The 10525-nt window shown below is 36.4% G+C and overlaps 1 long non-coding RNA gene across 1 annotated transcript; it reads right to left on the minus strand.

The window, feature by feature from the left end:
• Nucleotides 1-9088: 9088 nt before the first annotated feature.
• LOC148876179 (uncharacterized) lies at nucleotides 9089-9843 on the minus strand. Its single transcript, XR_016105180.1, has 2 exons — nucleotides 9272-9843; nucleotides 9089-9118 (listed from the first exon to the last, which is right to left on the minus strand). It is a non-coding gene; the product is annotated as an uncharacterized LOC148876179 (long non-coding RNA).
• Nucleotides 9844-10525: the final 682 nt, after the last annotated feature.

Genomic DNA, 10525 nt, shown 5'->3' on the forward strand with positions numbered 1-10525 from the left:
TCACTCTTGTCTCTCTCGGTCCAATCTACTACTGGCTCATAGAAACTTTCATTAGAGAATCTTCAACTTTCCCAACCAGAGTTTCTCACCCAAGACTTTTTAGGATATTGGAAATGAATTTTCTTGTACTTGAAGGTTTTTAAATTACATTTGTATTGATTTTTGTATTTCATTATAATTTAGATGAATGTAGACAAAATATATTATTTGAAGGAAAGCAGGAATAATTTAAAAAGAAATTATGGATTGTATTAAAAAAAGAAAAAAAGATTTAGTGACAGTCGCAACTGCCCATGACTGTCGCTAAAACAAAGTATGCCAAACTTATAGTGGCAATCAATTCAGTATTAGCGGCAGTCACGACTACCGCTAAAATTATTTTTAGTGGCAGTTTTATGTTTATACCAACAATTGAGAAAATTGTTGCTAGAACGTCTAGCGACAGTTCTTTTAGCAGTAGTTTGTTGGCTGCGAGTAGTCTTTAAGGACAATTTTAGGGACCTTGAGAAGCAGTTTTGAATGCTACTAAAAATCATTTTTCTTGTAATGATCTTGATGTAATCAATTGTTTAAGATATGTTCAAATGTGTTAGTCATTTATGGTTTTGATGTAATCACTTATTTAAGATACACTTTTTATGATGCTCAACAAGACTGATCTCATATTCGGCAACCTTAAAATCAATGATTAGAATGGATTTGGTTCCTAGGATTTCTTGAACTTATATAAGAAATTACAATCTTAAAATTCTATTTAAAAGCTAAAGGGAAAATTTCCAAACCTTTGGATAAAACATTTACAAGGTTTTTAAGTGTTAGGTTATCTAAAAGACATGTCTTGCCAAGTCTATGAAACATAGCTGACTACCCCAAAAGGAATAGGTAAATAACTGTGACAACCAAGGCATATCTTGTTAAGATTCAGACATGATTGACTACCCTAAAAGGTATAATAAACTTGTTGCGATAATCGAGACATAAAAATGCCTTTTCTAAAAGAGATAGTCGATTACCCAAAACTGCACAACAGATTAACCTAGACAGACAAAGTTCAAATGGATATTAGTTTCAAAAAGTGACCATTTGAAGGTTCAAATGTTTATTACCATCTTTGGAAAGCCTTCCATTATGTTGGTGAAAATTTCAATCATTTTGAAGAAAGGAAAAAATCCCTCTAATGGCTAGAAAATGATCATTTTCTCTTATATCCTCTACAAATAGAGGTGTTTAGATTGATTCAAAGAAAGCAAGAGGAATTGAGAGGAAAAAATCGTATTATCCTTGTACATAAGAGCAAGTTAGCAAAAGTCATTTTTGTTGAAGAGATTCTTGAGTTTGTACAATCTTACCTATCTATTGTAGATCACTTCATTAGGTAGAACATCTTGAGAAAATTCTTGCAACTAAGTAGTTTGAGCTTTATATTGCTATATCTTCCTACATAAAGGTCTCTTGTGTAATAACCTGTATTGTGCTATGCTTGTATTATCTTGTGTGCAAGCAGGTGTTTAAGTTTAAATGCCATTAAAGTTTTGTTGGCACCCTAAAACTCAACTACAACGTATTGAAGATACGCACAAGTCCTACTAGAAAAAGTATTACAGGCACTTAGATGTTTGGCTAGATGTCAAGGCTTTATTGACACCAATGAAAGCCTAGCTGGCTAGTGAAAAATCCTCAAGGGTGGAAAGAGGTAAAGGATGTAGGCAGGGGCTGATATTGAACCTCTATAAATCTTGTTTGTCTTATGTGTATGTGTGTGTGCCTTATTTGCTTTATCTTTTTTTTTTTATATCTTGCTTCAATTTTTTCTGCAGTTTATTTACTACTAACTGTATTAACATCTCTTGATAGTTGCAAAGCTTGAACATCAGATTATGTGTATTAACATCTTTTGAGGCCTTCCACCAAAGTGTTGCAAGTTTTTGTTATTGCGGTAGGTAGAATCTTATTGGGTAGGATGACACCCTCATTTGGTAAATGGGTATTGTGTAGGCTACTGATTTGGTTGATTTTAAAGTTTCTAATAAAACTCTTTGTTTTAATTTATTTTCTCCTCTTTTAAGCCTTGTCCCATACTAGAAAATTATTGAATTTAACTTCAGATTTTAAGTAGGAACCTACAGATTTGCTACCTTGCAACACGTGCACGCATGTGTGCAAACAGGTGCTTAGAGTTTGCGAAATCATAGATCATAGGCAATGGAGTTTGTGAAATTGTAGATTGTCGATAACAGATTTTGTGAAAGCACAAATCACAGGCCGTGGGCTTTGTGAAATCACAAATTGCATATTACAAATTTTTTTAAAATTGCAAGTCACACACTGGGAGAAATCACAAATCACAAGTTATGGTACTTGAAAAATCGCAAAAATTGCAAGTATTATTTATTATTTAAAAATATAATATTTTATATATATATTTCTAGTTTTTTATTATATATTTATATTTTTTATAATATATTGTAAATATAAAAAACTGATATATCAAACCAAATAATCGGTTAACCAATTGACTTCAATTCAGTTTTGATTATCGGTTTTTCATAAACCGGGAACCCTGATTGGATTTCAAAAATATGCAAAACCGAACTGTGAGCACCCCTAGTCAACGAGCTGATAATCTGAAACACGATCAGATTGAATATTATGTAATGCAGGTTGAACCAAATCAGACCAAGTTGAAGTTAATTCAACCCTTACCCAACCTGAGTTGTTGAACAACCCACCAACCCTAGTTCTTACCAATCCTAATAACTTTGGATTGGATTGAGCCTATATGTGGGTTGGGTTCAAGTTGGCCCAATTTCTTCACTTCTTTTCGATAAACACGTTCTCATTTCTTCAGAAAGTTTAGTGTTAAGATTGAAAAATTGAATAACGAAATTTATTGTTGATACAGTTGTTTATGCGTCTCTATGTTCCGGAAGAGAAAACGGCCCAAACTGTTTCTGAACTTCCTACGAATGACAAGTTACCACGGGAGTGGGATAACATGTGATATAGAGGAAGCTCTCAAAGAAGTTAGCTGTTATTCCCAAACAGATCAAGTTGACGAGCTTCTTCAAAGTAGTTAAATTAATTTAAGCAGTTGCATATATTTGAACTTAAACTCCCGCCCCAAACGGTTCCCTAAACCATTTGCAACAGATATGCTTGAATAGACGACTTTAATTACACAAAGGAGTAGCAAATTACTAACCCAACCCTCTTATCGTCAAACTTCATGTTCACCCTTTAATTTGGCACTACTTGATATCAGGATTAGCAAGTTACAATTCCTTGTACTTTCTCATTGAGAATGGATTCTCTACAGAAGCAAAGTAACCTATGACTATTACATATAGTCGCGTTTAGGATCATTTGTTTATCACTGTGTAACTTGTTGAAACAACAGTAAATAAATACTCTCTCTCTCTCTTTCTCGATTATCAATCTAAACAGAGCCTAGTTAAGTATTGGAATAATCCAAATTAAACTACTTCCCGACAATCCCAATTAGGTTACAAATCCACAAATCTAAACCCACAAATGTTATTGATTGACATAGCAAACCAAAAAAAAACTAATTAATGAACACATTTTAAGTAGATATTCAATCTCTCTCTCACACATTTCACGTCGGTGAAGAAACCTTGCATAAACAAAACTCCTCTTACCACCGATGTAACCCAGAATGAAACGAACTCTAAGTAGTCTATCTAACCCAACTAATGTATATCTTGTACAACGTTTATCTTAACCCCTGTGTGATTCAATTCTTTTTGTATTCGAACACTTCAGCTATAAATTAATACAAGCACTTGCACTCGGTGATTGAAGTGAGTGTAATTTCTCAATTACTGTTAGATGGCATCAGAACCTGATAGGCCTATCTCAAATTTCTTTTTCGATGGCATCCTCTTCCCCTGTGAACTCTACTACCTCATCAACCACATCCTCCTCTTCCTTTGGCATCCCCTCCACCATCAATGCCATCCCTAATGCCACTCACTTTCTTCCCATTAAGCTAACCCCTGATAACTATACTTCTTGGCATACCTCTTATTCAACACCTACAACTTTATGGGTTTAGTTGATGAATCTGTTCAAGCCCCTGATGTGGATGTGTTTATAGGGAAGAAGTATTGCCGCCGGCAATAGCAGTAATTGGGTGTTCTCAGCTCTCATCTTATCTAATTCCAGTTAGATACAGTTCTATCTTATTTATTCAGCATTCTTATCTTATTTGTTTTTAGTAGTAGGATTAGTAGAGAGTCTTATCTATTCAGTGTTCTTATCTTATCTGTTTAGTAGTATAAGTTAGTAGGGAGTCTTCCTAAAAGTAGGACTCTTATCTTTTGTAATCTCCTATTTAAGGAACTGATAATATTCAATAAAGGCATCGAAAATTTCAGTCGAGAAAGAACAAGGAGAGTTGGTGATCTCTTGAACAAATCACCATTAAGATGCCAAGATAGGTTCCTCAAGAAAAAGGAGGAACAAGAGAAAACATGAGGTTTTTCCCGTAGACCGACCCGCGATGAGATCCTATTCGCGGGCCTATAACAGCCCCTCCTAAGGAGATCCCTGATCCAAGTGATACCACCCGCTCCATCTTCAATCCAACCTATGATGATTGGTACCGCTATAACCAACTTGTTTTGAGTTGGATTATCTATTCCTTGACTGAAGCGGTGATACCACAGGTTGTTGGTTTTTCAACATCAGTTGCTGCTTGGAATGTCCTTGTATGTTCTTATGGCTCTCCTTCTCGAGCATGGATTCTTCAATTGCGACTTCATATTTAAACTATGAAGAAAGGCTCTCTTTCGATCACAATGAGTATGTTCAACAAGCCCGAAACATTGTTGATAGATTGGCTAGTGTTTCTGATCCAGTTTCTCCTACAGATATGTTGCTTTATTAGTAGGCCTTGGTCCGAACTATGAGTTCTTTGTTTCACCCATCACTACACAGATTGAATTTGACATTCTCTCTGTTGATGACTTTAATGGTTTACTATTCTGTCCTGAAATCTTACTTCGGCAGTGTCATGCTTCTATTGACTCTCAAATGCCCTCTACTAATGTTGCTCATACCGATTCCCATGCTCCTTCAAACCAACTCATCCTCTCACAACAATAGCAATCCCGGTCGTGGTCAAGGCTCCTGTGATCATGGTCATGGTGGTTTTAATGACTGCGGTCGTGGCTCCTATAATGGTAATCGTAACACCAATTTATTTTGTCAACTTTGTTCTAAACCAGGACATTTCCTTCTCACTTGTCAAAGGCACTTTGAAATCTCCTATAATGGTGAATCTAAACCCACCAGTGCTCAAGCATTTCATGCTTCTCCTGCTTCCCCTTATTGACGTAAATTGGTATCTTGATTCTAGGGCCACAAATCACATTGACCCCAGGCTTCTAGAATCTTCAAACTCATTCTGAATACAATAGCTAGGATCAAGTCCGAATCGATAATGACTCAGGTTTGAGAATTCAACACATTGGTTCCTCTTCCATTTCCTATCCATCTTTCTACCTTTCAATTAAAGAATATTTTGCATGTTTCATCTATCTCCAAGAACCTTTTACCAATTTCTCATTTTACTCGTGACAATAACACCATTTTTGAATTTCACCCTGATTATTTTGTTTTGAAGAATCATATGTCGGGGAAGGAGCTTCTTCATGGGCCCCATAGGAATGGCCTCTATCAATTGCCCAATACGTTCAGTTTGCATGCATTCCAACCCATTATTTAGTCCAATGTTGCTGAATGTGCCACGATTCTTCAATAGCATGCTCGTTTTGGTAATCCTACATTTAGAGTCGTACGCCATATCCTTTCCATTCATGGTTTACCTGTTCTCCGAGAACAGTTTGGGTCCGTTTGTTTTAATTCAGATTTTTAATTAATTTAATTTTTTATATAATGAAAGTGAGAGTTTGATGGAATTTCGTATTTTTCTTTGAATGCAGGTCTCTATTTAAGGTGAATATTCCATTTCCCTTTGAGATTCATAAAAGTGCAATAAGATAAATTTATTTGCAAGGTCTTCAATAGATGCTTTAACTGTTTCTGAGAGTGGTATTCCTTTTAGTTTTATGCTCTTATTTGATTGAGATGAGTTGGTAGCAATACTAAATTATTACATTTAGATACTATTGCTTCATGTTATTCAACCTTATTCAGCACTTAAACTATTTGTTTAGTTCCTCATGAATAAGCATATTTTTGTGACCATTTAGTAAGAATATTCACCTATAATCCTATACATTGTACCATCTAGGTCAGCTTCCACAAAAAAGAGTTGCAACAATCTCATTCACATGAACCTTTGAAAAAATAGACCAACCAACAATTCCTACTTGAGGGTGACTTATACAGAAAATTTTCACAAAATAGACCTCCAAGATACAATACACCAGGCACATCAAAAGATTTCTGCCTTGCTGTCAGATTAAGAAATGTTGACCTTAGATTTAGTTCAGGATTTGAGGTCTTTGATTGTTGATCAAATTTAATTGAGTATTGGTGGCACACATGAAAACTAACTGCACAGGAGATGACCAGGTAAAGTTGATACTTGATAGCCCAAGTGTTTGGGCCAATTATCCATGATAATGTAAAGTGTAGCCGCCCCCTAATCCCAACTATTGCTAAAACAATAAGTGAACATATTGAATATGATATGTTGGACTTTAATCCCATTAGAGATTTTAATCCATCAGGTATTTGATTAATTAATTACATAATAAATTATACATCTATACTTTTATTTTGGAAATTGGTTTTAAAGTTTTTAACAAAATTTTTTGGTCTCGTTCACTTTTCCGTAAATTACTTATCCGGGTGAATGCAATTACTTAGGTAAGTATTTAGAAACACTTACCTAAGTAATTGCATTTACCCATGTTCTTTTATTTCTTAAGTAAATAAGGTAATGACCATTTTATCCATAAAGATCCATTATTAAAAGGGGTATTTTTGTCCCATTGAAGTGTTCGCAACTTTCCTCCTAGGTGGGAAAGTTATTTACCCACCTAGGAGATGGGTATCACTTACCCGTGTAAGTGATACATAGGAAAATAAACTTTCCCTGGTCCCCACATAAATCTGAAAAATGAACATGGGATTCTTGGTCAATGGGAACCAAAATCCCATTGACCAACTTTCTCGCCTCTCAAAATCCAAAAAACGAACACCCCCTTTGTTTTAACTTGTTTTCTCCTCTTTTAAGCCTTGTCCCTAGAAAATTATTGAATCTAACTTGAGATTTTAAGTAAGAATGCGTGCACACATGTGTGCAAAGAGGTACTCTAGTATTTGCAAAATTGTAGTTCATAGGTAATGGATTTTGTGAAATTGTAGATTGTAGATAACAGATTTTGTGAAATCCCAAATCACAGGCCATGGACTTTATGAAATCACAAATTGCAAATTACAATTTTTTTAAACACATTGGGAGAAATCACAAATCACAAGTTATGCCACTTGCAAAATCGCAAAAATCGCAAGTTGCTACTCGTGATTGCAAGTATTATTTATTATTTTAAATATAATATTTTTTATATATTTCTAGTTTTTATTATATATTTATATATTTTTTATAATATTTTGTAAATATTAAAAATCAAAAAACCGATGAATCGAACCAATCAATCGGTTAACCGCTCGGCTTCAATTCAATTTCGGTTACCAGTTTTTCATAAACCGGGAACCCTGGTTCAGTTTCAAAAATAGGCTTAACCAAACTACGAGCGCCCCTAGTCAATGAGCTGATAAACTGAAACCCAATCAGGTTGAGTATTAGACAAATGGATACCATTGTCTTAGAGGTGCAAGTTGAACCAAATCAGACCAAATTGAAGTTAATTCAACCCTTACCCAATCTGAGTTGTTGAACAACCCACCAACCCTAGCTCTTACTAAACCTAATAACTTTGGGTCGGATTGAGCCTATATATCTGGGTTGGATTCGAATTGGCCCAATTTCTTCACTTCTTTTCGATAAGCACGTTCTCATTTATTAAGAAAGTTTAGCATTAAGATTGGCTTATTAAGATCAGGCTGGGCTTCTCGGTCAATTGGCTAGCGAATGTTTAAGGTCAATAAAACTAGCCTAGTCAAAAAATTTATGGGCCTGGGCCCAAATTTTTTTTCTTCTGTTCATGTGTACTTTTTGTTATTTTACATATGACACAAATAATAGGTATTAAGCTCAGCCTGGGCCTGGGCGGGCCCAGCCAATGATCATTCTTACCACTTGGAAGGGCTTTCAAGCTGCGGTTTTTGGCTTTGAGAGGTAAGGCCTACTTAGAAAGTATAAAAGAAATGCTTGGTAAAGTAAAAAAAAAAAAAAAAAAAAATTGAGGAACGAAATTTAATGTTGAGACCATGGTTTTCAAAATCAGACCGGACTGGATGGTTGGATCGAAAAACCGGGAACAGGTCAGGTGATCAGTTTCGATTTTCCCTAAAACAGGATTTTCTTAAAAAACCGTTGATTTTGGTCAATAAATCACTGACCTGGACAGTTAACCGTTCAAACGGTTTTAACCATTTTTTATTTTTTATTATTTTTTATTTTTTGTCAGAACAGACCGACCGTTCAATTCAAATGGTCAGACCGTTTGACCCGGTAACCAGACCCTTGAATGGTTCGGTCTCTAGGTTGGTTTTAAAAGCCATGGTTGATACAGTTATTTATGCGTCTCTATGTTCTAGAAGAGAACGACCCAAACTGTTTCCGAACTTCCTACAAATGACCAGTTACCATGGGTGCCATAAATGAGTATTTACAATCAATGTTATTTTAGCAAAAAGACAATTAGAGCTGAGTGGGATAACATGTCATATAGAAGCTCTAGCTGTTATTCCCAAACAGCTCAAGTTGATGAGCTTCTTCAAAGTAGTTAAATTAATGGCTCATTTGGCAAATCCTTTTGAGAATCTGACAGTCAAAAGAAGCACGTTTAGTAAATATACATATTCATGAATCCGTTGGAGGACAATATCAGCGTGGTTATTGCACATTACTGATCTGGGCTATTTGTCCATGTTTTGATAATTCGAACTTATGGTAAGGTTACAGTCATGACAACCGGCACTGTTACTGCATGCTCAAAATCTGGAGTTAGGGAAAAAGCACAATGTAAATACTTATACTGGTTTCAGAAAGTTAAGAATTGAAAAAAAAAAAAAAAAAAAAAGAAATTCGACCAAGTCATCGTTTAATTTAAAAATAACGAACACAGTGACAAGGAGGCGATCGGAGTTCTACCCGTCTTCATCTTTGACTCACTTTCGCTTCGCTTCTGATTCTTTTGCAAGAGAAACGAGGCGACCTGCAATTGTGTCTCCAGCAACATCTGAGTCATCTCGGCTTCCGATTCAATTAGGCGCCTCTCTTTTTCAACCCGCCAAGCCTCCCTTGCCTTGATCATCTCCATCTCCGCAGGCTCCATCCTCAGTATAGATCCAGTGAACACATGAACGCTGGCAGCCAAGTCGGCCCACCATTTCGACTCACCGATAGAATCACTACTCTCCGAGTCCGGAATCGCTCGAATAATTGGGTCTTCCTCATGGACATCGACGGTACAAGGGGTGTCAGGAGGATGTGATCCCGATAAGAAGCCGGCGTCAAAGGCGACGACAACGGAAGAATGAAGCAGAGGATTTGTAATCTCCTGCAAAAAAGGGAAAAAAATTATTAGTGGAGCTGTGGTGGATGCGACGACGGAAGAGAGACGAAGCAGAGGATAGCGATGTCGGAGCAGGAGGAAGAAGAAGAAGAAGAAGGAGAAGAGGATGAAGGGGAAGGAGGTCGAGGAGGAAGAGGGGGAAGTGGAAGAGAACCTGTGAGACCTAAGAGGTGTCAGGTATACGAATTAGAGAGGTTTGGGGGGGTTCATCGAGGGTTTACTATTCATAGTTGTGTGCGTGTGAGCGGTCGCACACGTATGGTGAAGCTCCAAGAGGGCAGGGCGTAAAAACCCGGAAGCCACGACGAAATAAGCCCAAATTGGGCCTGGCGCAGGATTTTCGGCGGCGAGATCCTGCGCGAACCAAACGGAAATAGACTGATTTTTCGTCTTTCGGACTTTTAAACAAACGGAAGACAGCGCAGAAAGACTTGACAAACAGGCTCTAATTTAAGCAGTTGCATATCTTTGAAGTTAAAGTCCCACCCCAAACGGTTCCTAAACCATTTGCAACAGAGATGCTTGAATAGACGACTTTAATTACGCAGAGGCTTAGCAAATTACTGCCCCTCTTATCGTCAAACATCATGTTCCCCCTTTAATTTGACACTTGATATCAGGATTAGCAAGCTACAATTCCTTGTACTTTCTCATTGAGAATGGATTCTCTACAGAAGCAAAGTAACCTATGACTATTACATATAGTCGCGTTTAGGATCATTTGTTTATCATGAAATCGTAAAAAAATGTGTAACTTGTTGAAACAACAGTAATTAAATAGTCTTTCTCTCTCTCTCTCTCGATTATCAATCTAAACAGCCTAGTTAAGT

This window comes from Nelumbo lutea, chromosome 1 (genome assembly GCF_056320005.1).
Source record: "Nelumbo lutea isolate HS-2025 chromosome 1, American lotus-T2T, whole genome shotgun sequence".
Lineage (NCBI taxonomy): Eukaryota > Viridiplantae > Streptophyta > Magnoliopsida > Proteales > Nelumbonaceae > Nelumbo > Nelumbo lutea.